This window comes from Capricornis sumatraensis, chromosome 11 (assembly GCF_032405125.1).
Source record: "Capricornis sumatraensis isolate serow.1 chromosome 11, serow.2, whole genome shotgun sequence".
In the NCBI taxonomy this organism is placed as follows: domain Eukaryota; kingdom Metazoa; phylum Chordata; class Mammalia; order Artiodactyla; family Bovidae; genus Capricornis; species Capricornis sumatraensis.
The window spans coordinates 43512658-43539937 of NC_091079.1; the positions used below are offsets into that span (position 1 = coordinate 43512658).

General features: G+C 43.9%; 1 protein-coding gene across 1 annotated transcript in view; it reads left to right on the forward strand.

Annotated features, from left to right (window-relative positions):
• The first annotated feature begins 923 nt into the window (after window positions 1-923).
• Window positions 924-27280, forward strand: part of FAM110B (family with sequence similarity 110 member B) — a 111623-nt gene continuing 85266 nt past the window's right edge. The window contains exon 1 of the mRNA XM_068983921.1: window positions 924-1013. The gene's annotated coding sequence lies outside the window, so the exon portion shown is untranslated. The remainder of the gene's footprint in view (window positions 1014-27280) is intronic.

Genomic DNA, 27280 nt, shown 5'->3' on the forward strand with positions numbered 1-27280 from the left:
AGCTGTCCACATAACAATCGCTCTCATGATTCATCCAAGTGTCTCCAAATAGAGTAAGAGCATTTACAGAAATGGCAACCCACTCCGTGTATTCTTGCCTGGGAAATCCCATCGACAGAGGAACCTGGTGGGCTATAGTCCATGGGGTTGCAAAAGAGTCAGACACGACAGTGAGTGAACAACAGACCTAAGAACACTGACTTTCCTCCAAAAAGCCTCAGTTTCTTTCCACGTTTGTAAAGTGGAGTAACATTGTTTCTGGACCTGAGTAGGTGTCCAGTCAGTGTTAGTTATTTCCTTCCTAAAAATGAAATACTCAAAAACTGGGGTAGTGTTGCTTCCAAGAGCTGACCTTGCATCAGGAGAGTAAAGAAAACCCAGGACAATGAGGCACGTGTTTGTGAGCTCTGGTAGGAACTGCGTTTGGAGGACAAGATAAGAGAAAATGCTGACTTGTAATATTTTATTCCCTTGCAAACATTAACAAAGTTTCTGCAGTACAAACAACATATCTCTCTCTCCTCCCCAGTTATGCAGTTTCTTGTGAGGAGGCGACATCATTTCCTGCTCGGTTTTGTGAATTACAAGGATGCTGTGTCCTACTGGGGATGCTGGGCTTGGAATGAGGTAGAGAGAGGCTCACAGGGATCTCCAGGCTAATGGCAGCCCACAGGCTCTTTAAGTTGTTTTCCATTAAGGGCACAAGCAAAGCCCACCTTATAGTTGACTTTTGTCTTTTTCCCAAATCGAGCAGCTCTATAAGAAAGAGGCTTTGGACCCAGATTTTTCCCAGATAGATTAGGAAATACACACTCTCTGTTACATGGTGAAACTTAGTTTCTCTTTAATGATACTTGAAAAACTAATCACATTTCTTCTCCAGAATAATCATAATCATCTCTGCTCTTTTATTTTAGCTGTCTCCAACTGGACATCCAGGGCACCTCTCCTGTTCTTTCTGACTCTTGAATTGGAAGCTAACAAGACTCTACAGCCTGGAAAAGAAGTAAAAGGTAATACATGTTAAAAACTGTGTTATTAAATTCATGTGTACATCTGATGATCATAAAGTAATGGCAGCTCCTTATTTGCCGAGCGGAGTTTGGGTGTCCTTCCCTGTTTTCCCACCATCTTCCTCCTGTCTCTCCCCCCTCACCACCCCTCCCCCGTCACCACCACCCAATCCCTCCTTGTCTTCTCTCTCTGTCTCCTCCTTCCCTTTCCTTCCTCTCCCTTCTTCACACGTATTCACTCAACAAACGGGTGTGTGGCGTCTGTCCTGTGGGGTCACTGGCAGGAGTGGGAGGGACAGCCTCTGAAAAGGACCTCCCCCCAGCTCTGTGCTGCCAGGTCTGAGTGAGAGGCAGTCCTTGCTTCTGGCTGTGCCCAGAGCACTCCCTCGCCAACCACCCGGGCCCTGAAATGTGTGCACTTCCCTGGCTCTCTTTGATGTTGCCCGGGTGCTTGCTTACAGTTGCTTTTTCTGCAAATCTGGGGCTCTTCGAGGCTCAGTCCCTCGTCAGTGGACTGCCACCCGACAGATGAATTTGTAAACACTCTCACTTGGTGTGAGACCTGCTATATTTTCTCCAGTCACTAACAGAAAATGTATTATGCAAGAAAATTAAATGACCCCGATCTATGATGTAGAATGTGACTGGTCTCTCCCAAAGCCCGGAGATAACACTGGCTAAATTTGGGTGCACACACTTCAGTCGCTTTCCTCTCTGCATGGACTCATGTTGTTAGTAAACGTGCTTAGTCTGTAATAAGTGCCCTAATCCCACAGGGTAAGATTCTGTGTGGAAAGGTGGTTTCGTAATTTCTGCTGATGGCTGCGCCTTCTTTCTTCCTTGTGTGTGGCCCTTGCAAATGCAGATGGCGGGTTCTGTGAGCTGGGGACCGTGGGTGCTGTCTGTGCCTGTTCATCTTGGTGGCTTCTGCCCTCATTTAGTAAACTGATGTTTACCCACCCATCTTGCCTTGATAATACATTAGTCGCGCCAGGATTCTGGGGAGAACTGGGGCTCAGGTGCTGCCAGCCAGGGTAAGCATCCTTGTCCTGGACGCTGGGTGGGAATGGCGAGCTCCTCCCTTGGCTGAAACCCTCCTTCGTGGTACACCGCCGCCAGCCTGGCTCTGGAGACATTGTCGCATCTCTGCTTAGCGCCTCTGTCTGTCCTTAAGGAGCCAGCAATCTCCCTCCTGGTGGGACTGCCCTCACCTGACTTTCTGCCTCCCTCCTACAGGGCAGGGGCCTCATCTCGCTTCTGAGACACCCGGCTCCTGCCTCTTTCTTCAGCTTCGGTCGCCTTCTCAAATACGCTCTGACTCTACCCCATCCCCACTTGATGCCCCCCTAACTGAATATTCGAAAGCAACTGGCCACGATTCCACAGCCCTTGGTGCACTGTTCTCCTGGGTGTCTGTCTGTCTGTCTCCATGCATTGTCAGCAGCTGAGGGAGACCCTGGCCTGTTCAGCCCAGTGACCAAGAGAGCCTGTTGTGGTCCAGCATATGGTTGACTGTAGGAACTAAGAGATGGATGAGTGTTGGGAGGACATCGAGCATCGTCCCTACCCGGTCTCTATCCTGGGATGTGGGCAGTGCCTGTATCCCGTGGGATGCCGTGTACGCTGGTCAGATGCTCCGAAGACCTTGGAGCAGTGCTAGCTTTGAGGCAAGGCATATTTTCCTGACTGTGAGTTCTTCTAGGAAACTTGAGATGGTCCCCAGTTAGATTTAACAGTTGGCTTATCGGCGAGGGGGCCTCCAGCTCTGGGCAGCCCAGCTCTGGTCCCCTCTCATCTGCTGTTGGAGCTCTTCTCACAGGTGGACAGAGCCAGAACTTCCTGGGGCTGGTGGCTTTGGTGACAGTGGGCTCCAGGTCAGCATCTGGACTCAGCCACATGCAATGTGCATGATGCTGGAAAGCTGTTCACTTTCTGTGCCTCAGTTTCTTCACCTGTCACATCAGGATACAGGCAGAGTCCACATCATAGGCTCCTTGTGAGCATCGAAGGATGAGTTGCTGTGTAGGCTGGTGCACAGATGTATAATCCACGTTAGAGCTTCTGTTCTATTGTCTTCTGCAGAACAGAGGTGACAATACCTATTTCTCATGGTTACTGTAAGCATTAAATGAGGTGGTGCCCATAAAATGGGGCCTCTCAGGTGGCTCAGTGGTAAATCTGCCTGCTGAGCAGGAAATGCAGATTTGATCCCTGGGTCAGGAAGATCTCCTGGAGAAGGAAATGGCAACGCACTCCAGTATTCTTGCCTGGAGAATCACATGGACGGAAGAGCCAGGTGGGCTACAGTCCATGGGGTTGCAAAGAGTTGGACAGGACTGAGAGACCAGTCAACAATTATGCTGGCTGTTTTTTTTTTTTTTAATTTGTATAACTTAAAAAATTCAACTTGGTTACATGGTTGCACATAAGTTATGATTGGTCCTGAGATTAAACAAGTAAAAATAATACAGCTACTTCTCAAAATTTATAGCAGTGCCTTGGGAAAGTTTCTGCAAACCACAGAGAAGTTGAGTTGTTGCTCCAAACGGAGAGAGTGGGTTCATCCCCTGCAGAGGTGACCTTTGGTTTCAGCTCTCACTGAGTTTCATTCCGTATTTGCTTTTGGCATTGATCTGACCTGAGTACCACCTAAGAGCAAACCATTTAAGCAGGAATATGCTTCAATATTTAATGATACTCAGTTCTTCAAACCCTTCACTGCCTAAGAATTTGTACTGAGTGACCTGTTTCTTTAAGATTCTGTAATATTCACTTAGATTTTCCTAGACTGGATTTCTCTGATTAATATGCAACCATATTTTTCCTTGGGTTTCCCAGGTAGCTCAATGTTAAAGAGTTCGCCTGCCAATACAGGAGCTGCAAGAGACTCGGGTTCAATCCCTGGGTCGGAAAGATCTCCTAGAGAAGGAAATGACAACACTCACTCCAGTATTCTTGCCTGGGAAGTCCCATGCACAGAGGAGCTTGGTGGGCCATAGTCTGTGGAGTAGCAAAGAGTCAGACAAGATTGAGCGCATACTTTTACTTTTCTTTTTTTTTTTTTTTTACCTTGTTTTATTGTTTAGTTAAAGGAGAAAAACAGCTGATGGTAGGTTTGGGGATTTGAGGATTTTTTGAGATCGTTAAGTTAATTGATAGACTTCCTATGTATTCATGGCATAAAGGTACAAGTATGTTAAAAAATATTTCCAGTTTGGTCTCTAATCCTAGGCTCTGATTAACCTTCTGCAAAGCCTGTTATCTGCAGTAAATGATTCTAATTGGTACATATGCTACTTTATAAAAAAAAAAAACAAAGCACAATACTTACCACTTTTTCCGGTTTTTGTACACAGATGTGTAATTTGGCTTTCCTTCTCTAAAGGAAAATTTGTGGACTGAAATTGTTTCAAATTCAAGGTGCACACTTCAGTCATAAAGATGAAGTTCCATCTTAGGAGGAGTGCTGTTTATAGTCTTCTAAATTTTTTTACGAGCATCTCTTTTTCAACGAGTACTGTCTGGGCTGTGTTTTCTGACTTGTTTTCTGAGTTAATTAGAGTTGGAAAGCAGATGCCTCTTTTTTCTCTCTCTCACTGTTTGGTGTTCAGGGCCACCAAGCCTTGTTATCTTTGTTTTTGTCCCCTGTGTTCACCCTGCAGTTTGCACGTCATTTCAGAGAACTTCTTCCTTCTCTGGCCTCTGTCTGAGCAGATAAGGATCACCAGAACGTGACGCAAGCAGGGATGCAGGCTGTAGGGGACCCAGTGAATTCTAGATTGTTCTGACCTAGTAAGTCACCCAATTTGTGTTTCTTCGTCTTCAAAAGGTCCTTGTAGGAGGATAATTGTACCTATTGAAAAAGCGTGTCATTCTTCTCTCATGAGTAATTGCTGATGGCTTATAAATGTGTCCTAGCCGTTTCTCACTTAATTTTTTTTCCTTAAACTTATGTTTAATTGAAGGATAATTGAGGTACAATGTTGTGTTAGTTTCTGCTGTTCAGCAACATGAGTCAGCCTTAAGTATACATGTACCCCTCCCCCTTGGACCTCTCTCCCACCCCTCCCATCCCTCTGCTCTAGCTCATCTCAGAGCTTTGAGCTGAGCTCCCTGTGCTCTTCAGCAGCTTCCCACTCGCTATCTGTTTTACATGTGATAATACATATGTTTAAGTGCTACTCTCTGAGTTCATCCTACTCTCTCCTTCCCCTCCCCGAGTTCACAAGTCCATTCTCTATATCTGCGTCCATACCTGCCCTGCAAGTAGGTTCATCAGCACCATTTTTCCAGATTTCAAATATATGCGTTACTATATATTTGTTTTTCTCTCTCTGACTTACTTCACTTTGTATAACAGGCTTCTGGGTTTATCCACCTTGGTTCAACTGACTCAAATTCATTCTTTTTTATGGCTGAATAATTTTCTATTGTGTCTGTGTACCACAGCTTCTTCATCCGTTCATCTGTCGATGGCCATCTAAGCTGCTTGCATGTCCTGGTTATTGTCAATAATGCTGCAGTGAATCTCAGTATCGCTCACCCTGGATCCGGTGCCACCAGCACTCCCCATCAACCCTAGGACATCATTGATGTCTGTGCTCTTTTCTCAGAACTGTGTTGTACTTTCCATATGAAATCCTAAAATGTTTAAGATGGAGATGGTGTCAAGTTTAATTCCTTATTTTACAGAGGAGAAAATTGAGACCCTTCGACAGCTACTTTCATAATACATTTATAAGAATTCAGCAAAGATATCCTTTTCTATTTTTATAAGAATATATGTATTCTTCATGTAATTAAAATATTTACAGAAAGTACTAATAATTAGTGTATTAAATCATACTGAGCAACTTCCCCAGCGGTTCAGCGATTAAGACTTCACCTTCCAATGCAGGGGATGCAAGTTGCATCCCTGATCAGGGAAGCTAAGATCCCACATGCCTTGTGGCCAAAAAAAAACCATAAAATAGAAACACTATTACAAGAAATCCAGTGAAGGCTTAAAAAAAATCATATTGAACATGGTCAGCCTTTGGTACACTCCCCAGTAAAGGACAGCTGTGCTTCACCTGGGGCTCTGGGAGCAGAACTGGTACCCAGAAGTGTCCTAAGTGGCCACGTGGTTGCATTTGCTCTTTAACAGTTCACTTAACACATATGTCCTGGCATCCATGGTACCCTGTGGGAAGGCAGGCCCCCTGCTCTTGAGAAGTGCACAAATTACTGTCCCCAAAGCAAATTCATCTGTGTTCTGTGGCAATTGATTGACTGTCTCGCAAGCAAAAGCAGTTTGTTTTCCCCTGAGCATTTCATTTTACCAGTATCCAAAATAACACTCTTAAAGAGTGACTCATGTGCACACACTTAACAGACCAGACCAGGTGTTCCTGGGCTGTGGGTCCTCGAGGGTCTCCCCCAGATCAAGACCAGCATTTGGTAAGCTCAGTTTTAATGAAGCTGTAAATGTCCACTTACAGCTTTTCCTTTCTCCATCATCCTTGTTTCAGCAACTTTGTTGGCATAGGGTTTATTAGTAAAATAAATTTTAGTGACAGAAAAGGGAAAGTCGCTCAGTCGTGCCTGACTGTTTGAGAACCCACGAACTATACACTCCATGGAGGCCAGAATACTGGAGTAGGTGGCCGTTCCCTTCTCCAGGGGATCTTCCCAACCCAGAGGTTGAACCCAGGTCTCCTGCGTTGCAGGTGGATCCTTTACCAGCTGAGCCTCCAGGGAAACCCTATATGACAAGTGCGCCTGCTTTTTATCTTGCTTTGCTTTTAAAGAAGGGTTTAGAAACGGGAAAATCTTGTTTCTAGGGTACAGCATAATAATGTAAGCACATGAAAAAAAAAATTAAGTGAAAGTGATCATTTTAGTAAAAAAAACAGGACTGCCCTTTTAATCTGAAACGTGGCACTGTTTCCCACTCTTCTCCTTTTTTATCCTTTCCCCCGTACGCAAAACGTCCTGTCGTGATTAAGGATTTCGGTGTTCCCTATCACCTCATTGATGGTGACATTTCAACCACATGTTTGCAAGTGTTCTTTCAGGATTCAGTGCCTCCTCCTCCCCCATAGTGACTTGCAATTGTTCTGTTGCTTCTGCCTGTTTGGGGTCTGGCGGGGGGCATGGTCCGAGGAAGTCCCAGCAGGTATGCTGTGAGCGCCAGGAAGGGGAGCTGAGGGCGTTACCCCTGGGGGTGAAATTCACTCGTCATGGTGGTCACCGGCTGTCACAAACATGTGGCGTTAGGGTTTTGGCAGGACAACACTGGCTGGAATGACCTGTCCGGTAAATGAGGACATCCCTAAACCAGTGTATACACCACCCCCTTCTCAGTTTCAGTTGCAGGACTCCGCAATCCTTTTGTGACTTGACTGCATGGTTGACAGCTAGCTTCTGCAGTAAGCCAGGGAGCAGCACTAAAGATTAAACTTATTTCCTGGTACTGGCTCCGTCTCGTGTGGAATAAGCAGAAGTCAGCTTGAGTCCTTGGCAGCATTTGGCCTCAGATAAGCTATGTAAAGTCTCCAAGCCTTTGTTTCCTCACATTTATCTTGAAGAGAGATTGCTTCCGATTTCTCTGTTTCCATAAGACATTGTGTTTTTTTTGTTTGTTTTAGATAAATATTGAAAGTTTATTACAAATGTATAAGAGATAAGCTTATGTAAATACAGATCATTCTTAACTTAATTTTTATTAGAGTATAACTGCTTTACAGTGTTGTATCAGTTTCTGCTGTACAGCAAAGTGAATCAGCTATAAGGACATCATTTCTGATTGGACTCATACTCAGGCAGTGAGTAAGAACAGGTAATGCTATTAGACTGAAAATAATGTTATTCCTACTTTTCAGCTACTGTACTCTATGCTTGACCCAGAATATTACACTAATTACCTTTATCATGAAGACATTTGAGAATCATAGATGTTCGTTGATTTAGAAATAGAACATATGCATTTGTATTAAGCTGTTGAAAAACAGGGTTTGGGTGGTTTCTTCTGCTTTACTAGCTCAATGCAACAGTGATGGGAATTGTGGGTGAGATGCTGATGTCACTCAGAGATGATGCCATGTGACCCTTTTAGGGTTTGGCTGCCTTTTACACAGATTGTCTTATATAGCATACCTGTTCGCTGCTGGCTTCTTCAGACTTTGGTTTACCTGGACTTTTTGATATACAGACTTAAATTTTGCCCAGTGTAATCTCCCTATATCATTTCATGCTTTAAATTTATTTATTTACTTTTGGCTCTGCTGGGTCTCCATTGCTGTGCACAGGCTTTCTCTTTGTTGTGGTGTGTGTGCTTCTCACCACGGTGGGTTTTCTTGTTGCGGAGCACAGGCTCCAGGGTGTGAGGGCCTCGCTAGGTGCAGCTCCCAGGCTTTGGAGCACAGGCTCGGCAGCTGTGGCGCATGGGCTTAGATGCCCAGCATCATGTGGTATCTTCCCAGACCAGGGATCAAATCTGTGTCCCCTGCATTGGCAGGCGGATTCTTAAGCCCTGGACCACCAGGGAGGCCCTCCCCATATCATTTCTTAAGAGAGTGGTACTAGTTGGGTGATGATCACACAGACTCTGGAGAGCAGTCTAAGATGTGGGTGCTCTGGACGACTTTGGAACAGCTGGACTGTGTGCGCAAGGCCCGTGTGCAGTTCTTTAGGCAGGACCACGCCTTTCTCCGGCACTAGATGGAGGTGCTGGGGAAGACCTGCTTTCCTGTGGATGTTGTTTTCCATTATCTCAGAGCTGTAATCTGCATCCAAATCAGTTATCAACTCTCTCTGGACCCTTGTTGGGAATTTGAAGTAGATAAACAGCACCTGCTCATTAACATGTCAGCTCTTTTCTGATTTCTAGCTGTCCCACTTCACACTGTGGAAATAGCCTGGCTCCCTCAGGGCACTAGGCAGGGACACTGTTTGCACTGAAATGAGTGAGATGATTTTCCAAGGTGGCAGCGGAACACAGTGGGCATTGGTTGATATTTAAAGAGCATGAATGAAAGCAGGAGGCCCCTCACCCGGGAGAGATGCCAGGGCTTTTTGACACTGATTCTCTTCTAAGATTTGAAGTCTTGTCGATGGCTGATTGTATACACTGGACTTGTTTGTCCACTGGGTGTTCCCCTCCCCACAACGAGAGGTGACTACTCAACATCAGCTCAGGTGGCCGGTGAGGGATGCCCCGTGTCATCATCAGAGCCCTGACATGCACAGGAATTTGCTTTTCAGCCCCACATATGGCTTCACATTGTGGGCTTTACCTTTTCAGAAAGTTGGTCTCAGGGAGACTCTTATAGATTTCATTTTCATTCTGGAATAAATCACTGACGAATTCTAAAACCCATGACAAGCTATTTGGTCTCTTTCGGCCTTGATTTTCTTACCAAAATGATAATACTATACAATATTGCACCGCATCTGAGTGGTGGAATAGTGGTTATATTGTCAGGCCCTGTTCTAGATACTTTACATGTTATCACCTCATTTAATCTTCATCACATCTCTGGGTTGAGTTATCTCCATTTTACAGATGAAGAAACTGAGGCATAAAGAGGTGAAATAGCTTGTCCAGGGTTACACAGCTAGGAAGTAGTGAAATAAGATTTGAACCCAATCAGACCGGCTCTAGAATTTCATTCTCAAAGATATGTGGCACTGTCTCTCCAAAAAAGTAACATACTGCCTGATTCTTTCTTATTTTGGTTTGATTGTGTGAACATACATGTGCCCTTTCCTGGGAGGCATGTGGACCGGTGAATATGACGGCCCTTGGTCTGGTACTGACACAGGTTTGGGGGGCTTGCTTGAAGTCCTGTCCATGATACTTGGGGGTTACTTCCTGCAGTAACCTATGGAGACTTTCATGCCCTCAGAGACACCATGTGCGCTTACCAGAGTGAATGGCATGTGGTCCTGGGCACCACTGACATGGACCACCATGCATCTCCCAGGGCGCATAGTACATCTCAGCCTGTCCCACTGGCTGCCTAGCCCTCTGTAAACTGGCTGATAGCCTTGTTTACAGAGATGCAGACGTAGACAACAGACTTGTGGATACAGGAGGGGAAAGAGGGTAGAGTGAATTGAGACAGTAGCACTGATACATGTACACTACCATGTGTAAAGCAGATAGCTAGTGGGAAGCGGCTATATAGCAGCTCGGTGCTCTGTAGTGACGTAGACGGGTGGGATTGGAGGGCGGTGGGAGAGAGACTCTAGAGTGAGGAGATAGACATATACATATGGATGATTCACACTGTTGTACAGCAGAAACTAACATAACATTGTCAAGCAATTATACTCTTAAAAAAAATTTCATGACCATACAGTGAATGAATATACTATACCTATGATAAGAGTTCATGCTTTATAAGCTCACCTGAGTATATCAAAGCTCCCTTTCAGTTAAAAATGCATGAATGAAAAAAATCAATATTTTATGTAGCAAACTTTCATATGCTAAAACTCCTATATGAAAACAACAGCTACTAGGAGAATAAAACTGCCGGGACTGCACCAGAAGGATCAAAGTAAGTCCCTGTGCTCATTTCTAAAGTAGATGGAGTTGGCCAGGCTGTGGATATTATACTTATAAAATAATCGGCTTAGTAATTTTGGAAATTATAGACCTCACACAATAGAGTCACAAAATAAAAGCCAGTTTGAAATATTTTGGCCGTTGTGTAGCTGCAGGCCAACAAAACTCACTCACGCTTTAGAATTGGGGATTCATGGATACTCTTTAGGAAAGTGCTGGTTCTGGTTAAAACCTGGCAGCACTTGGAAATTCTCATAAAACAGGGACAAAAGACCGTGTGGATGAATTGAAACAAAGCCTGCAAACTGCTTTACCAATTAAATATGTTCAGCATTAAATAGAATGGATAGCATATACATTTGGACTGCAAGGAGATCAAACCAGTCAATCCTAAAGGAAATCAACCCTGAATATTCATTGGAAGGACTGATGCTCAAGCTGAAGCTCCAGCACTTTGGCCACCTGATGAGAAAAGTCTACTCATTAGAAAAGACCCTGATGCTGGGAAAGATCAAGGGCAGGAGGAGAAGGGGGTGGCAGAGGATGAAATGATTGGATGGCATCACCGACTCAGTGGACATGAGTTTGAGCAGAGTCTGGGAGATGGTGAAGGACAGGGAAGCCTGGCGTGCTGCAGTCCACAGGATCACGAAGAATCGGACACAACTTAGCGATTTACTGATCAACAAGTTTGTATGTGATTTAGTTTTAGGAAATAATGAGTTAACGGCTAAAATAAAAAGCTTTTTTTAGAAAGGCAGCTTTAATTCATTGAAAGTCTGAGTGTAATAGTCTGTTGAAGAGTTGCTTTAAAACTTAGTGAAGTGACGTTACTCATCATCTGACAGTAAGTGGGTGGGTACAGGTATGTGTGCTGTGGGCTAACTGTTGCCATGTTTCTTCCAGGAGGAAGCCTATCACTGCATCCACCACATGAGTGGTTCAGGGCACTAGAACTGCGTTCTCTCTCTCTCTCTATAATGTGTTCTTTTCCCATATGTTGGTGGTGATTTTTTTTTATTGACAGTTAGTTGATTCGGGGCTTCCCTGATAGCGCTAGGAGTAAAGAACCCACTTGCCAGTGCAGGAGATGTCAGAGACTCTGGTTCGATCCCTGGGTCAGGAAGATCCCCTGGAGGAGGGCATGGAAACCCACTCCAGTATTCTTGCTTGGAGAATTCCATGGACAGAGGAGCCTGGTGGGCTACAGTCTGTGGGGTCGCAAAGAGTCGGACATGACTGAAGTGACTTAGCACATGCACACATATAATTGATTTAAATGTTGTATCAGTTTCTGCTATATACAAAGTGATTCAGTTATACATATGTATACATTCTTGTTCATACTCTTTTCCACTGTGGCTTATCACAGGATGTTGAACTGAGTTCCCTGTGTCCCACAGGAGGACCTTGCGTTTTGTCCATGGAATTGTGTTCTTAGCCACTCTGAGCGACCCTGGGTGTGTCACATTCCTCACGGCTGCAGTGTGTCCCCGTCTCTGACGACGTGATCATACTCTCCCTGGCTGCTGCGTCGCTCTTCATTTAGAAAGTTGACAGGTAGAACTGGGAGGTAGTAAGTTCCAGGCAGGTGGGGAGTTCTGTGTGTTTGTGATAGCTCTGTGCCCAGGGTCTGGAGCAGTGCCTGACCCCCAAGTGGGTGCTCCAGTGAATGGACTGACCTGCTTGCTCCCCTGCCCGGGTGCCCTCTGTGCTCAGAAGACCCGGGTCTCTCATGTTTCCATGAACGGCTGTATTTCATGTGAGGCCTTGTAATGCAATTCCAGCTGCTTCTATTGATTACAGTTCACTGGCCACCTGTGCAAACTATTGCAGTAGTGGAACACACAAACCAAGGATTCTTTTCATCTTATTTAAAGGAATTATATTAAGATTGTCATACCAAGGACTTCCCTGGTGGTCTAGTGGTCAAGACTCCATGCTCCCACATTGGCATATACACTAGCATGTGTGAAATAGATAGCTAGTGGAAAGCTGCTCTATAGCACAGAGTTCAGCTTCGTGCTCTGTGATGACCTAGAGGGATGAGATGGGGGGTGGGAGGAAGGCTCAAAAAGGAGGGGATATATGTGTACATATAGATGATTCGCATATTTGTACAAGAGGAACTAACATAGCATTATAAAGCAGTTATACTCCAATAAAAAAACAGACTCTGTGTTTCCAATGCAGGGGGCATGGATTCCATCCTTCACTAGGCATGATGACGAAATTTACCATTATCACATGAGCTATGCCTGGATTTTCATATTTTCTGCAATGAAATTGTCAGAACTAGTCCCTACTGTATATAAATACACAACAGATGGTAAAGCGTCTGCCTGCAATGCCAGAGACCTGGGTTCGATCCCTGGGTTGGGAAGATACCCTGGAGAAGGGAAGCACTACCCACTCCAATATTCTGGCCTGGAGAATTCCATGGACACAAGAGCCTGGCAGGCTACAGTCCATGGGGTCGCAAAGAGTTGGACACAACTGAGTGACTTTTCCCTTCACTTCATAGACTTTAAAATAAAATATTAGCAGCGCAGTCTTCTAGCTTCTCAGAAGTGATTTGCTGTTCTGTGGCAGTTCTGGAGTGCCCACTTCATGGGTGAGGAAGCTGAAGCACAGTTCGTAGGAGCCCAGGCATTAACTGTCAGATTGAACCTACAGCCTCATCATCCCACGTATCATGTTCTTCCTGTTATACTGTATATACCGAAAAACTCCCACTAAGTGCAAGTTACCCTTTAAGGAATCAAACCCAGGATGTCTTAGTACCACTTCTACATAGATAATTTCTTCCCTTTTGGTTCATCTTTAGGAACCCCATAGATTAAGGATTTGAAGAAGGAAATCTTTGTGTACATTTTGCCATTTCTTAGTCTTCAGCCTGTATTACCTGCTCACTTTCACTGTTTTAAAAAAATAGCTAATTTCTTTATTTGTTTGACTACACTGGGTCTTAGTTGCCCCATGGCTTGTGGGATCTTAGATCCCTGACCAGGGATTGAACCTGTGTTCCCTGCTTTGGAAGATGGATTCTTAACCACTGGACTACCAGGGAAGTCCCCACATTCACTTTTGTAGAAGAGTGATTGATGCCAAGTCAGGCAAGCATTAGTTGTGAGTTTTAAATGCTCTGTCCCCATGCTTATGCTCGACTGTGCCGTTCGACCTGAGGATGGCTGTGGGTCACCGTTTCCTGGGTTGATAGTGGTCCAGTTGAACACACATTGCCAGGTGCCTTTATACAGGGAGAATAATATGTGGGGTCTTAGATCTCACAGCTTGAACCAAGGAGCCTGTTCAGATTTCTAGAGCTGTTGACGACAGCCGTCATGTCAACATACTTTCAAAGCAAAAGAAAGTTGGATGGAAGTTACGAAAATACTGGTGATGCAGGGAGCATTTTCAGACAATCCTGAAATAGTGTTCCATGCATGAACTTGATTAGGTGGCAAATGGAGATGCGATAGATTTCCCCTCCTATGAAACTGTGCAAGAAGAATGAGCTACTTTACATTTTGGGGGAGCAGATACGTAAACATTCTGTAGGATTCCAGGTGGTGACATCGCTCTTATGTCACTCTGTGGAGAAGAGGTCAGCGTTAACGACCTGAGTGTTGGCATGGTGGTTTCTGTATTGTGTGTTTGGGTAGGTTGCTTATAGCGAGGTGTGAGGACCAGGGAGTGTATTCATGGGCTGTAACCCTATGTGGCTGGATCTAGAGGCTGCTATTTTCCCCTCTCCCCATCACCTAGACTTGTACCTAGAGGCTGCGGAACCTGGGATGTGGCTAACCAGAGAGAGACCTCACGGGATTGTAGTTATTATTCTCTTTTCCTTTCTTTCTCTCTTCTTTCAAAACTAACATTAATCAAGCAAGATGCTTAGTAAGGATATGAAGAGGTTGTTTCCTATCAAACAGCAATGGAGGAAGTCTGTCTCTGTAAGGTTTATACTTGTTTTGCTGAATGACTGCTCTCTTGTAAAACTTGAGAGACTATTTAATGTGTGTAATGAATATTGAGATTTTAGTGTCTTTAAAAATAGATTCTTCACGTAGGAGGTTAGTGTGCTAGGCGACCAACTTGAGAATTTTGAACAGAAATCCTTTTAATGTCAAAGGAAGACTTAAACTTCAGTTTCTTTCTTTAACCTCTCTTTCAACTTCTCCTGAACAGTTATTAGCATAAAAGCTTAATGGATTCACATTCCTTGGATTACATCTGCACTGTAGAAATTCAGTGTTGATTCTAAACACTTGCCTAATAATCCTTCAAGCCAGCCTCAGGCTCTCCAGTGCTTGAACCTAGTTCATTATCACAGAGTCAATCAGCAGTGAATTATTTAATAAACAATATTTTGCAGTAGATTTTCCCTGACTTAGTCTCTTTCAGAAGCACCTGCAAGCTCTTTTCAGGAAAATTTTCTGTTCATAGTTTGAGGATAAAAATAGAAGCCTTGAGTGTTCCTTAGGGGATGAGTTTGGTGGTGCTGAATATATATGCTTTTTTATTTTAAAAGGGATGTTGACATTGATTGACATAAGATTCGGTATTAATTTCACTCTTCTTGCCTTCTGAGCCCTGATGTCCTGACTCTCATGATGGTGTCCCCTTCAGGACCCATCCTGTCTGTGGTCATCCTCCTCCTTCCTCCCCTTCCCGCTTCCCCAGCTCTGCTTCAGTTTTGTCTTCCCCCTCGCTGCTCTTGAATTGATGTATAAATCAGGGACATGCTTGGTTCATTCCTTCTCCCCTGCCCTCAGGACCTCGTGACTGTTTTTCAGTCTTCCCAGGTCAGTCTCTCTCATCTTCTCCCTGCCCTCCTCTGTCCATCCACGTCCTGTGACCTAAGTGTGCCCTCCCGCAGGGTTCAGGCTCGGTCACTGGGTCACCTACACTCAGAACATCACACCCACACCTGTGCTTCCCCATTGATGATCTCAACCTTTACACCACTTGCTAGACCCATATCATCAACATTCCACTCCAGGCTCAAGTTCACGATGGCATGAATGACTCCCAATCTTTCTGTTAAGCCAGCACCCTCTTCTGACCGTTCTCCTGGTACCACTGAGCCTCCATTACCAAGGAAGCATCTTGGAAAACCTCAGAGTATCCTCTCATTAAGTATTTTTGTTCCTTCATGTTTGTCCTTTTCTTTCTGTTTCACCTGTTCCAGCATTAGTTGCTCAGTTGTGTCTGACTCTTTGTGACCCCCTGGATTATAGCCCGCCAGGCTCTTCTGTCTGTGGGATTTTCTAGGCAAGAATGCTGGAGTGAGTTGCTGTGCCCTTTTCCAGGGGTCTTCCTGATGCAGGGATTGAACCCAGGTCTCTCGCATTGCAGGCGGATTCTCTACCATCTGGGCCATGCCCCAGGTACTACCTGTTGCAAGATAACAGATATTGCTGAAGCCTCTGACCAGTCTCTCTGCCCCCTGTCTGCTCCCTTTTCAGTCTTCCTTGAGTGTTGCCTGTGGGTGGATCTCAATGAAATTAGTATCTCTTTTCACCTTCATTCTTGAAAGTCTTGCCCTAACTCCCCTGGACCATGCGTGTAAAAGTTATGGATGCGGGAGGCCGGCCACTCAGCTGCAGCCACATCGAGTTCAGATTTATATCCCAGCCATTCCTGCTGTCCTCCCTGGAATCCTTCTCAGCTGTATTGGTCTACTTGTGATCTGGAAGGCTTTTTGCAAACCCTACTCTCTTCCTTTGCTTGAAATCCCCTGCCCCCTTTCCTCACTCAGCCAAGGAATGATGATTCATGCCATCTATTAAGCACTGCATGCCTTGTAAAATGCTGATCATCACAGCACACTGTCTTCACGTAATCCTCACAACCACCCTATTGTGCTCGCCCCATTCTGTTATTCTTTCTAGATTGTTCTCCTGGCTCTTGCTTCAAAAGGTTCTGATAAGAGTTATATGAGATGCTCTTGAGGAGCGCTTAATGCAGTGCTGAGGCTGAGGTGACCTTCATACAAGCTGTCACTGTCTCTTTCATTGGCCCCCTCAGGCAGATGGGACACCGAGATTCGATGTCCATGGTGAGGCTGTGGGTCTGTGTGACCAAGGCTGCAGGTTCCCCAAAGCTGTGCCAGGATCTCCTCCAAGCCTGGCTCTGAGCTCCTTCAGAGCCAGCACAGGCTACTTGCCTTTATGCTTTTGTTTTTACTCAAGAATAAATTTGTTTGTTCAGTTGCTAAGGCATGTCCAGTTCTTTGTGACCCCATGGACTGCAGCACGCCAGGCTTCTCTGTTCTTCACCATCTCCTGGAGTTTGCACAAACTTATGTCCATTGAATCACTGATACTATCCAACCATCTCATCTTCTGCTGCCCCCTTCTTCTCCTGCATCAGGATCTTTTCCAATGAGTCAGCTCTTCGCATCAGATGGCCAAAGTATTGGAGCTTCAGCTTCAGCATCAGTCCTTCCAGTGAATATTCAGAGTTGATTTCCTTTAGGATTTACCGGTTCGATGTCCTTGCTGTCTAAGGGACTCTCCAGAATCTTCTCTAGCACCACATTTGGAAAGCATCAGTTTGTTGGCTCTCAGCCTTCTTTATGGTCCAGCTCTTACATCGATTCATGACTACTGGAAAAACTAACTCATTAGCCACTGAGTTAAAGGAACCAAAATTCAATATTCATAATCCAAGAGGCCTCGTCCCACCTGCAGTGCAACTTTATGCAGCAGAGTACCGGGGGACCATGTGGTGGGTGGGCCGACTGCCTTTTGGGATGGAGCCCATCAGCAGAAATCCTCTATTCCAGGTATTCCCCTCCTGGTCCTCTTGTCTTTATGTATTATTGCTTTTTTAAAGTCCTGCACATTTATTAACCAGATCTCCGCAGACAATGTATAAATGCCTCGATGGCTAGGGTCACAATTTGTCGGCTTCACTGCATCCCACCCCTGCATTATTTATGTGCCTGTGATTTCTAAGCACCGTGTTTTGCATCCTTGACTTTGTCTAATGCACAGCAGATGTTAAACATCTGACGGCTGAGCCTAAGAAAGTTCTTTCAGGAATAATTTTAAGTGGTGGAATTTGAAAACAGCTTGTGCGAAAAGTCACAGCTCATCCTTTTAAAAATAAACGCCAAATAAGACAAGCATTATCGCAGGGAAATTTCTCACTTAAGAAAAACCATGGTGGAATGATGGGGATTAAGATTTTCATTTCCTCCCAGCAGGACTGGTAGAATAGATACTGCGTGTGTGTGTTCATAAACTGTAATGTTCAGTATTCTCTACTGTAATCACTCTATCCCTCCCAGAATACAGTTACTGTCATTTTACGTTGCTGGGTCAGGGGTGAAATGTTTGGTTTGATTTAGGTCCCAAATTCTCGTATGCTCTGTTTCTGGGGAGTCAGCATGATTTTAATATAACTTTATTTGGGGAATTTTGGAGGTTAGTGAGGAAGATAATGCTCCCTTTCCATGCATGGGGAAAGTTTGTTGGACTCAGACTGTCATATTAGAGATGTGTACACTTAATTGTGGCAGATTAAGATCTATAAGCCATCTTTCATATTAAACAATGGATAGATGCAGCCATGAAATTAAAAGACACTTGCTCCTTGGAAGGAAAGCTTTGACAAACCTAGACAGCATATTAAAGAGCAGAGACATCCCTTTGCTGACAAAGGTCCGTGTCGTCAAAACTATGGTTTTTCCAGTAGTCATGTGTGGATGTGAGAGCTGGACCATAAAGAAGGCTGAGTGCTGAAGAATCGATGCTTTCAAATTGTGGTGCTGGAGAAGACTTGAGAGTCACTTGGACTCAAAGGAGATCAAACCAGTCAACCCTAAGGGAAATCAACCCTGATTCATTGGAAGGACTGATGCTGAAGCTAAAGCTCCAGTACTTTGGCCATCTGATAGGAAGAGCTGACTCATTTGAAAAGACTCTGATGCTAGGAAAACTTGAAGGTAGGGGGAGAAGGAGACGACAGAGGATGAGATGGTTGGATGGCATCGCAGGCTCAATGGACATGAATCTGAGCAGACTCCAGGAGATAGTGAAGGACAAGGAGCCTGGTGTGCTGCAGTCCATGGGCTCTCAAAGAGTCGGACACGACTTAGCGACTGAACAATAACAACAGATGTATTTTATGAAAAGCTAGTTTTCCTTCATTAAAAATACGTAGTTGATCACAGTCCTTAGGCACACAACAAATGTCAGAACAGCCCTTAATTCAGTCAATTGTTTCTGTTTAACTCGTGAGCATCTTGGATGGATGGACAGATAGAATACACACTGTCTTAATTGACAGCTCAGCATCACTGTGGGCTTCCCCGATGGCTCAGTGGTAAAGAATGCGCCTGCCAATACAGGAAATGCAAGAGATACAGCTTAAGTCCCTGAGTCGGGCAAGATACCCTGGAGGAGGAAATGGCAACTTGATCCAGTGTTCTTGCCTGAGAAATCCCATGGACAGAGGAGCCTGGTGGGCTGCAGTCCATGGGGTCACAAAGAATCAGACTTGACTGAGCAAGCATGCTTGCCCAGCACCATTGCACCAAGATTACATAATTCACAGGTAACACTGCATCTTAAGCAGTCCCCATAATACTAACATCCTACTGATTGAAATTGCTTGTTTCAATTCTTTATAGAGATGTTTCTCGTAACAGACTCTGGATAACTGGAATTCAGACACTGACTTACTATCTTATGTTTTTTTTTGGGTGCCTAGCGGGGAGCCTGGCATGGGGTAGAAATGATACAAATATCTATAAATTAAGTAGGATTGCTTAGAGAAGCAAAATGAAATCCAGAATATGTGTATTTTAGTGACTAATGGTTACTCTTAAGAAAAGCAGTGGGCAAACATCGTCTAATATTTACTTTTTCTTGTATAATATGTAGATGGCATGTATTTCTTAGCCTTTCTTGGAACTAGTCAATAAGCACTTACAAAGGATACTGTGTAGATAATCAAGTATTCTTTTGATGAATAAAATATGAGCACCTTTCCTATATGTCATGGAAACCTGAATAAATTATAATGTTCATTATGCCATTGGTGACCATGTTTGTAAAATATCATGGAAGGGCTGGTTCCTCTTCTGACACTTCTGAGATGACCTACTCATACATGATAATCTTTAGAGTAGGCCTGTGTTTGTGTGTGTGTGTGTGTGTGTGTTGTGTTCCACTCTTTGTGACCCCATGGACTGTAGCCCGCCAGGCTCCTCTGTCCATGGGATTCTCCAGGGAAGAATACTAGAATAGGTTGCCATTTCCTTCTTTAGGGGCTCTTTCCCACCCAGGGTTTGAACCCGGGTCTTCTGCATTGCAGGCAGATTCTTTACCATCTGAGCTACCAGGGAAGCCCCCAGAGTAGGCACGATCATTAAAGATTTGTATATTCTGCTTGGTCCCAAATATCTTGGTTTTGTAGGAAAGATAAGTGATTTCCTGGAAGAGCTCTTATGCTTTTCGTCCTCGTTCACTTGTTGGCTATACATTTCTGCCCCTGAGGACAGTTTTCAGTACTGGGAGGTGGTTTTACAATGTTATTTTCTATGAACAGATAGAAGCTGGACTTAGAAAAAAGAGCATTGGTTTTCTTTTGCTGCAGGATATTTCCAAAGTTGTTTCTCAGCTCAGGGTTCAGTGATCACAAGTCCTTCCTGGCTAGACTAAATCTGCTCAGGGTCTCGCACTCCAGGTGTTGGCTGGCTGTGTTCTAGATCAAGGCTCTGGGGAGGACTCAGTTTCTAAGCTCATTCAGGTTGTAGGCAAGACCGAGGCTGAGGGCTGCCATCAGTTCCTAAAAGTTCCTCGAAACCACTCATAGTTCCTTATCCTGGGCCCTCTGACAGCATCAGAGCAGCATCCGTGTCAGAGGCCCCTCAGCTTATAGTCTCTGCAGTCTCTTAATTTTCTCCTCTGTGACCAGCCAAAGAAAGCTCTCTGCTTTTAAAGGGTGAAGAGAGTAAAGAGTCCACCCAATCAGTCCCCCTTGCCGAGGTTGTACATGCATGCCTGCTCAGGCACTTCAGTCATGTCCGACTCTTTGTGATCCCTTGGATTGTAGCTCACTTCTGTCCATGAGATTCTCCAGGCAAGAATACTGGAGTGGGTTGCCATGCCCTTCTTCAGGGGATCTTCCTGAACCAGGAATTGAACCCAAGTCTCCAGCATCAGCTGCATTGGCTGGTGGGTTCCTTACCCACAGAGCAACCTGGGAAGTTCTTGCTGAGGTTAATGTGCCTTATAACATTGCTTATCCCAGGAGTGAAGTCCATTGTGTTTACTATCCTATGATTGGGCAGAGCTGTGCCCCAAGGTGCTGGGAATTCTGGGGCCACTGTTTGCATTCTGCCTTCACAGAAAGCTCAGTTAAGATGCTTGGGAAATGCCAAATTTACCTCCATATACTTTCCTTTTTAAAAAATATTTATTTATTTGGCTTCACAGGGTCTTAGTTCTAGCATGCAGAATATTTAGTTGCAGCATGTGGGATCTAGTTCCCTGATCAAGGATCCAACCTGGACCCCCTGCTTTTGGAGTGTGGAGTCTTAACCACTGGACCACCAGGAAGTCTCCGTAATATTTTGTTTACCTTTATGATGCTTTCACTTTGAGACACTGGAGACTGTTTCATGGACTTTCTTCTTTCTTAACCTTACTGTGTTTCTAAGAGTTAGAGAAGTCTGTCCTCCATGTGAAGATATGTTTCTACAGTCAGTAAGACTTAGGGTTTGATATTTATGATTTTCATTCATTTGATGTGTATTCTTTTAGCCAATCATTCTGAGGCCAGTGGTGGCCAGAAGAAGATGGAATCAAGAGGTCAGAGTCTTGCGGTTAACATAGAAACCAGGCTGATCCAGGCTACATCCTAACCTAGGTGAGAAACTTAACAAGTGAGGTCCTAGGGAGGACCATAAACTTGAGCAGTGAGGCTGTAGGGAGCCACCCTGTGTTCATAACCAGAGGGCTTGCCAGAATCACTATTTGGGGCAGATTAAACCATATATATGGTTAGAGGAGAGAAGGCAGAAGAGAAACCAGCCAGGGATGCAGGAATGAATGCTCATTTATCATTGGCAAGGGAGATTTAAAAATTCATTGTATTCCTTGAATTGCATTAGTAGTAGTGGCTCTAGTTAAATAAACAAGAGTAGGGAAAGTTAAACAAGATGAAAGAGACAATCTACCTGCCTGACCTGTGATCAGCTGAGTGCTATTCGGTTACTTTTAGTGGAGGCTGTACTTACGTAAGAGCTTGTCAGTGGTGTTAGTGGTGAAGAACCTGCCTGCCAGTGCAGGAGACATAAGAGATGCAGGTTCAATCCCTGGGTTGGGAAGATCCCTCGGAGCATGAAATGACAACCCACTCCAGTACTCTTGCCTGGAGAATCCCATGGACAGAGGAGCCTGGCAGGCTAGAGTCCGTGGGGTCCCAAAGTTGGCCATGACTGAAGTGACTTAGCACACACATCCGTATGTAAGAGGTTTCTAGCCTGGACGTCAGGAAAAGTCTTCGGTCAGATACATATTTCACGGTTACGTTCACTGCCTCCAAACACCACACTTCGGTCTTGTTTCAGTCACTGACTTAGTCACATACTTGTGGTTTTCTTGGAGTCAGTGTTCAAAGGACCTTGGTTTTTACTTCCTATTTTCTCCACTGTTTGACCAAAGATTATTTTTAAGATTAAAAAACAAACAAACAGAAGTCATCTCTGAGCCTGGGAACCGGACATTAAACATATCTGTTTTCACACAAGCTTAAAAATGGTGGGTTTTGCATATATTTAGTGTGGCATTCTCACCACATAGTTGGCTGATAAAACTATAAATAAAATACCACTATATAGCTTTGCAACTGTGGAAAAGATAACGTTTAGCTTGATCTTTTGTGACTAAAAGTTCTGATGTAAGGCAACTAACTATAGTGGGAAAAGGTCACAGAAATCTGTGCTTAGAAGTAAAATTGGAGATGTTGAGATGCTGATGTTTCTCAGGCAATCCTAGGTAGTAAATCATTTATTCATTCAATAAATATTTGCTGATAAGTTGCTCTGAGCGGGGTGGTAGTCTTCTGCAGACTGGGGATATAGTGGTAAAGAAAAACAGACCAAACGTTCTGCCCTAGTGAGGCTTACATTTCAGTGAGATGAAGCTGAAATACAGAAGATAAATATATCAAATATTTGTTATTTCAACTGTTAAAAGTACTACAGAGGAAAATAAAGCAGGGAGATGAGCAGATGTGTATGTTGTGGGAGTGGGTGCTAGCATTTTAGAGGGCATGGTTGGAGAGTTCTGAGATGACCCCTGTGCTGGGTGGGTGGGGCTAATGACATACAGTGAGAGGGATGAATAACACTGCTGTGACTACTAGGTTACCTCCTGTAAGACTCCGTCTTGGCAATAGAGATTCTCCTCGTGGCCTTGGAGAAGGGAGCTGTGAGCTATGTCTTGGAGAAAAGGATGGCCCTCCCAGCCAGTAGGAAAGCTGGAGCCGCAGTGCTCCAGCCTCCAGGGACTGAATTCTGCCAGCAACCACGGGAACTTGAAGGAGGCCCCTGAGCTTTGCAGGGGAAGGCTGTCCAGACCACACTTTGAGGGCAGCCTTGGGAGACCCAGCTAAGCCATGCCTCGACAGAGACTGTGCAATAGTAGGTGGTTGGGATACTTGTTACAAGGCAACAGAAACTGATGCAGATGGGACCAGGGAGGGCCTTGCCAGGAGGGGAGAGATACATGGAGACCTTGAGGTGCTGTATGCCTTGGCAATCCTGAGGTCAGGGGAGGAGATGAACTGGAGATGGACATGTGGGAGCTGGGCGCACACATGGGACTTCCACGTGATCCCTAGGACAGCAAGCTCAGAGAGGCAGGACAAGGGCTTCCAACAGTGGGCCTTGGTGCTCCAGGAAAATATTTTCAATTATTGTATCTCAGGGAGTTTTATGCCTTATTATAAATTTTTGTTCAATATTTGGCCTGACTTAAAATATTTTTCTCTCCCTCTCTGGAACTTCAGCTCAGTTTAAAAATGTTTCTGTTTGGTTTCAATGTATAGTATTGGGTGTGAGACCTGAGGAGTCGGGGAGTGAAACTGGATGTAAAAGTCATCTTACTACCTCCTGGGGCTTCACTGGTGGCTCAGTGGTAAAGAATCTGTCTGCAGTGAGGGAGACGCAGGAGACGTGTGTTCAATCCCTGGGTCAGGAAGATCCCCTGGGAAAGGAATTGGCAACCCTCTCCAGTATTCTTACTAGAGAATTCCATGGAAGAGGAGCCAGGTGGGCTACAGTCCATGGGGTCACAAAGAGTCAGACATGACTGAGTATACACACAAACAGGCACAATATTAAACAAGTAAACTTTAACTGTCATTTAAAATCATGAAGAATAGAGTCATTATTATTTTTTCTGTGTATACACAGCACACTATTAATACACATAAATGAGATATTGAAAGGTTCAGAAGAATTTGAAATATAATTTAATTAGGATGTCAAGTCAATAATAAACCTTTTTCAAAACTTGGTAACAAGACTATATTTTTAATACAATATGCGGGTTTTGGAGGTAAATTCTAATCAAATTTCTCTTTTCCACTCTGGGAAAAATATTCTATTCTGTCACCATAAATTAGTCTTCAGTTCAGTTCAGGCGGTCAGTCGTGTCCACCTCTTTGTGACCCAATGGAAGGCAACATGCCAGGCCTCCCTGTCCATCACCAACTCCCAGAGCTGGCTCAAACTCATGTCCATCAAGTCGGTAATGCCACCCAACCATCTCATCCTCTGTAGTCCCTTTCTCTAGCCTTTAATCTTTACCACTATCAGGGTCTTTTCAAATGAGTCAGTTCTTCGCACCAGGTGGCTAAATTATTGGAGTTTCAGCTTCAGCATCAGTCCTTCCAATGCATATTCAGGACTGATTTCCTTAAGGATTGACTGGTTGGATCTTGTTGTAGTCCTAGGGACTCTGAAGAGTCTTCTCCAACACTGCAGTTCCAAAGCATCAATTCTTCAGCACTCACCTTTCTTTATAGTCCAACTCTCACAGCCGTACATGACTCCTGGAAAAATCATAGCTTTGACTAGATGGACCTTTGTTGGCCAAGTAATGTCTCTGCTTTTTAATATGCTGTCTATATTGGTCATAGCTTTTCTTCCAAGGAGTAAGCATCTTTTAATTTCATGGCTGCAGTCACCATCTGCAGTGATTTTGGAACCCAAAAACATAAACACTGTTTCCCCATCTATTTGCCATGAAGTGATGGGACTGGATGCCATGATCTTAGTTTTCTGAATGTTGAGTTTTAAGCCAACTTTTCACTCTTGTCTTTCACTTTCATCAAGAGGCTCTTTAGTTTTTCTTTACTTTCTGCCCTAAGGGTGGGGTCATCTGCATATCTGAGGTTATTGATATTTCTCCCGGCTATCTTGGTTCCAGCTTGTGCTTCATCCAGCCCAGCAATTCACATGATGTACTCTGCATAGAAGTTAAATAAGCAGGGTGACAATATACAGCCTTGAGGTACTCCTTTCTGTTACCCATCTGTTGTTCCATGTCCAGTTCTAACTGTTGCTTCTTGAACTGCATACAGATTTCTCAGGAGGCAGGTCAGGTGGTCTGGTATTCCCATCTCTTGAAGAATTTTCCAGTTTGTAGTGATCCACACAGTCAAAGGCTTTGGCATAGTCAATAAAGCAGAAATAGATGTTTTTCTGGAACTCTCTTGCTTTTTCGATGATCCAACGAATGTTGGCAATTTGATCTCTGGTTCCTCTGCCTTTTCTAAATCCAGCTAGAACATCTGAAAGTACACGGTTCACATACTGTTGAAGCCTGGCTTGGAGAAAAAACGTTAAGGATTACTTTGCTAGCGTGTGAGATGAGTGCAATTGTGTGGTAGTTTGAGCATTCTTTGGCATTGCCTTTCTTTGGGGTTGGAATGAAAATTGACCTTTTCCAGTCCTGTGGCCACTACTGAGTTTTCCAAATTTGCTGGCATATTGATTGTAGCACTTTAACAGAATCATCTTTTAGGATTTGAAATATTTCAACTGGAATTCCAGTTAAATTAGTCTTACGTGACATAGATGGAATCATCCAGTGAATACCCTTCATACTGGTTCCTCTCATCCCATAGCATGTCTTCAAGATTCATCATGTCTTTGAAGTTCATCCTTTTTGTACCAGTAGCTGAGTAATATTTATTTCATTATGTACTGCAATTTGTTATCTGTTCTTCTGTTACTGAGCATTTGGATTGTTTCCAGTTAGACATTTTGAGTAAAGTTGCGCGAACATTGTTGAATAAGTCTTTCTATGGATATTCATTTCCTTCTACCTTGGATAATACCCCTGAGTGGAATTGCTGGATAATCGGGATCAATGTTTGGTTAATTCAGACTTTCTTGTTAGCAGTGTGTGACAGTCTGTTTGTTCCATATTCTTGTCAACATTTGCTATTGTCTTTTTATTTTTAGTAAGTTAAGTGACTATGGAATAGTGTATTGTTATGGATTTAATTTGTATTTCCCTCATGATGGATGTCTTTGACCATCTTTACATATACTCCCAGGTCTTTTGTGTATCTTCGTGGCAAAGTGTTTGTTCAAGTGTTCACCTTTTTAAAGCATTTTGATTGTCTTTTGTTATTGATTAGTTGTTCTTTCATTTTTTTCTGGCTAAAAGTTCTTTTACATCTATGTAAAGGATATATTTTCTCTCATTTTGCTTTTTCGTTTTCTTCACAGTGTGTTGATGAGATGAGCAGAAGTTGAAAAAACCTTTTAAAGACCATTTGATAAGTTTTTTCTTTTACAGTCAGTGTTTTTTTTGTGACTCTAGGAAATTTTTGCCTACCCCAAAGTTGCAAAAACCTTCCCTTATGTCCTTTTCTAGAGGGATTATAGTTTTAGTTTTTAACTTTTAGGTCTCTGAGCTATCTTAGGTCAATATTTATGGGTATCTGGCTGTCTCATCATCATTTGTTGAAAGGGCTTTTCGTCCTTCATAGAATAGTCTGGGTTCCTTTGTGAAAAGTCAGTTGTAATTTTGTGGGTCTATTTCTGAGCTCTCTCTCCCTCTGCCTTGTTGATCTAACTTGTTCGTTCGCATTAAATGACAGGGTTGGAATTTCAGCATCTTTAGTAGCTTCCCATCCTTTTCTGGGTGGGAAATCCTTTCTTATCGGTTGGAATTCAGGGCAGCCACGCTGTGGGTTCCTCACTGTGGCATACATTTCCACCAAAGGCAGAATAAAACTGATGGATGACTGACGGGAATTTTGCAGGTGGACCGTGTTTTGCAGTTGGATGACTTCAGTTTGTTCAGACGTGAGAAATTTGGTGTCGTACATTGCCTTTCACTGCAGTTTAGGTCATAGAGTCATGCTGAAAAGAGACACGTATGAAGGCATGAGTGAGCGCAGACTGCAGAGCAGCCCCCAAACTAGTAAATTGGGAAGAACGGTACATTGACTGAAATTCCAATTAATTTCACACGACTGAGCCTCACTGTTGTTTAAAATAGCGGTGCTTTAGGATTGCTTTCTGTTGGTTCCCCACAGAGGCTGGTTTTGTTTGTTTGTTTGATCCTCCCAAAAGGCACACAGCATCAGCATCTTTGGGGAAGACAGAAATTAAGTTATTTTTCAAAAAGAAAATAATAGAAAAAAATTCTGTATATGTTCCATTGCTGAA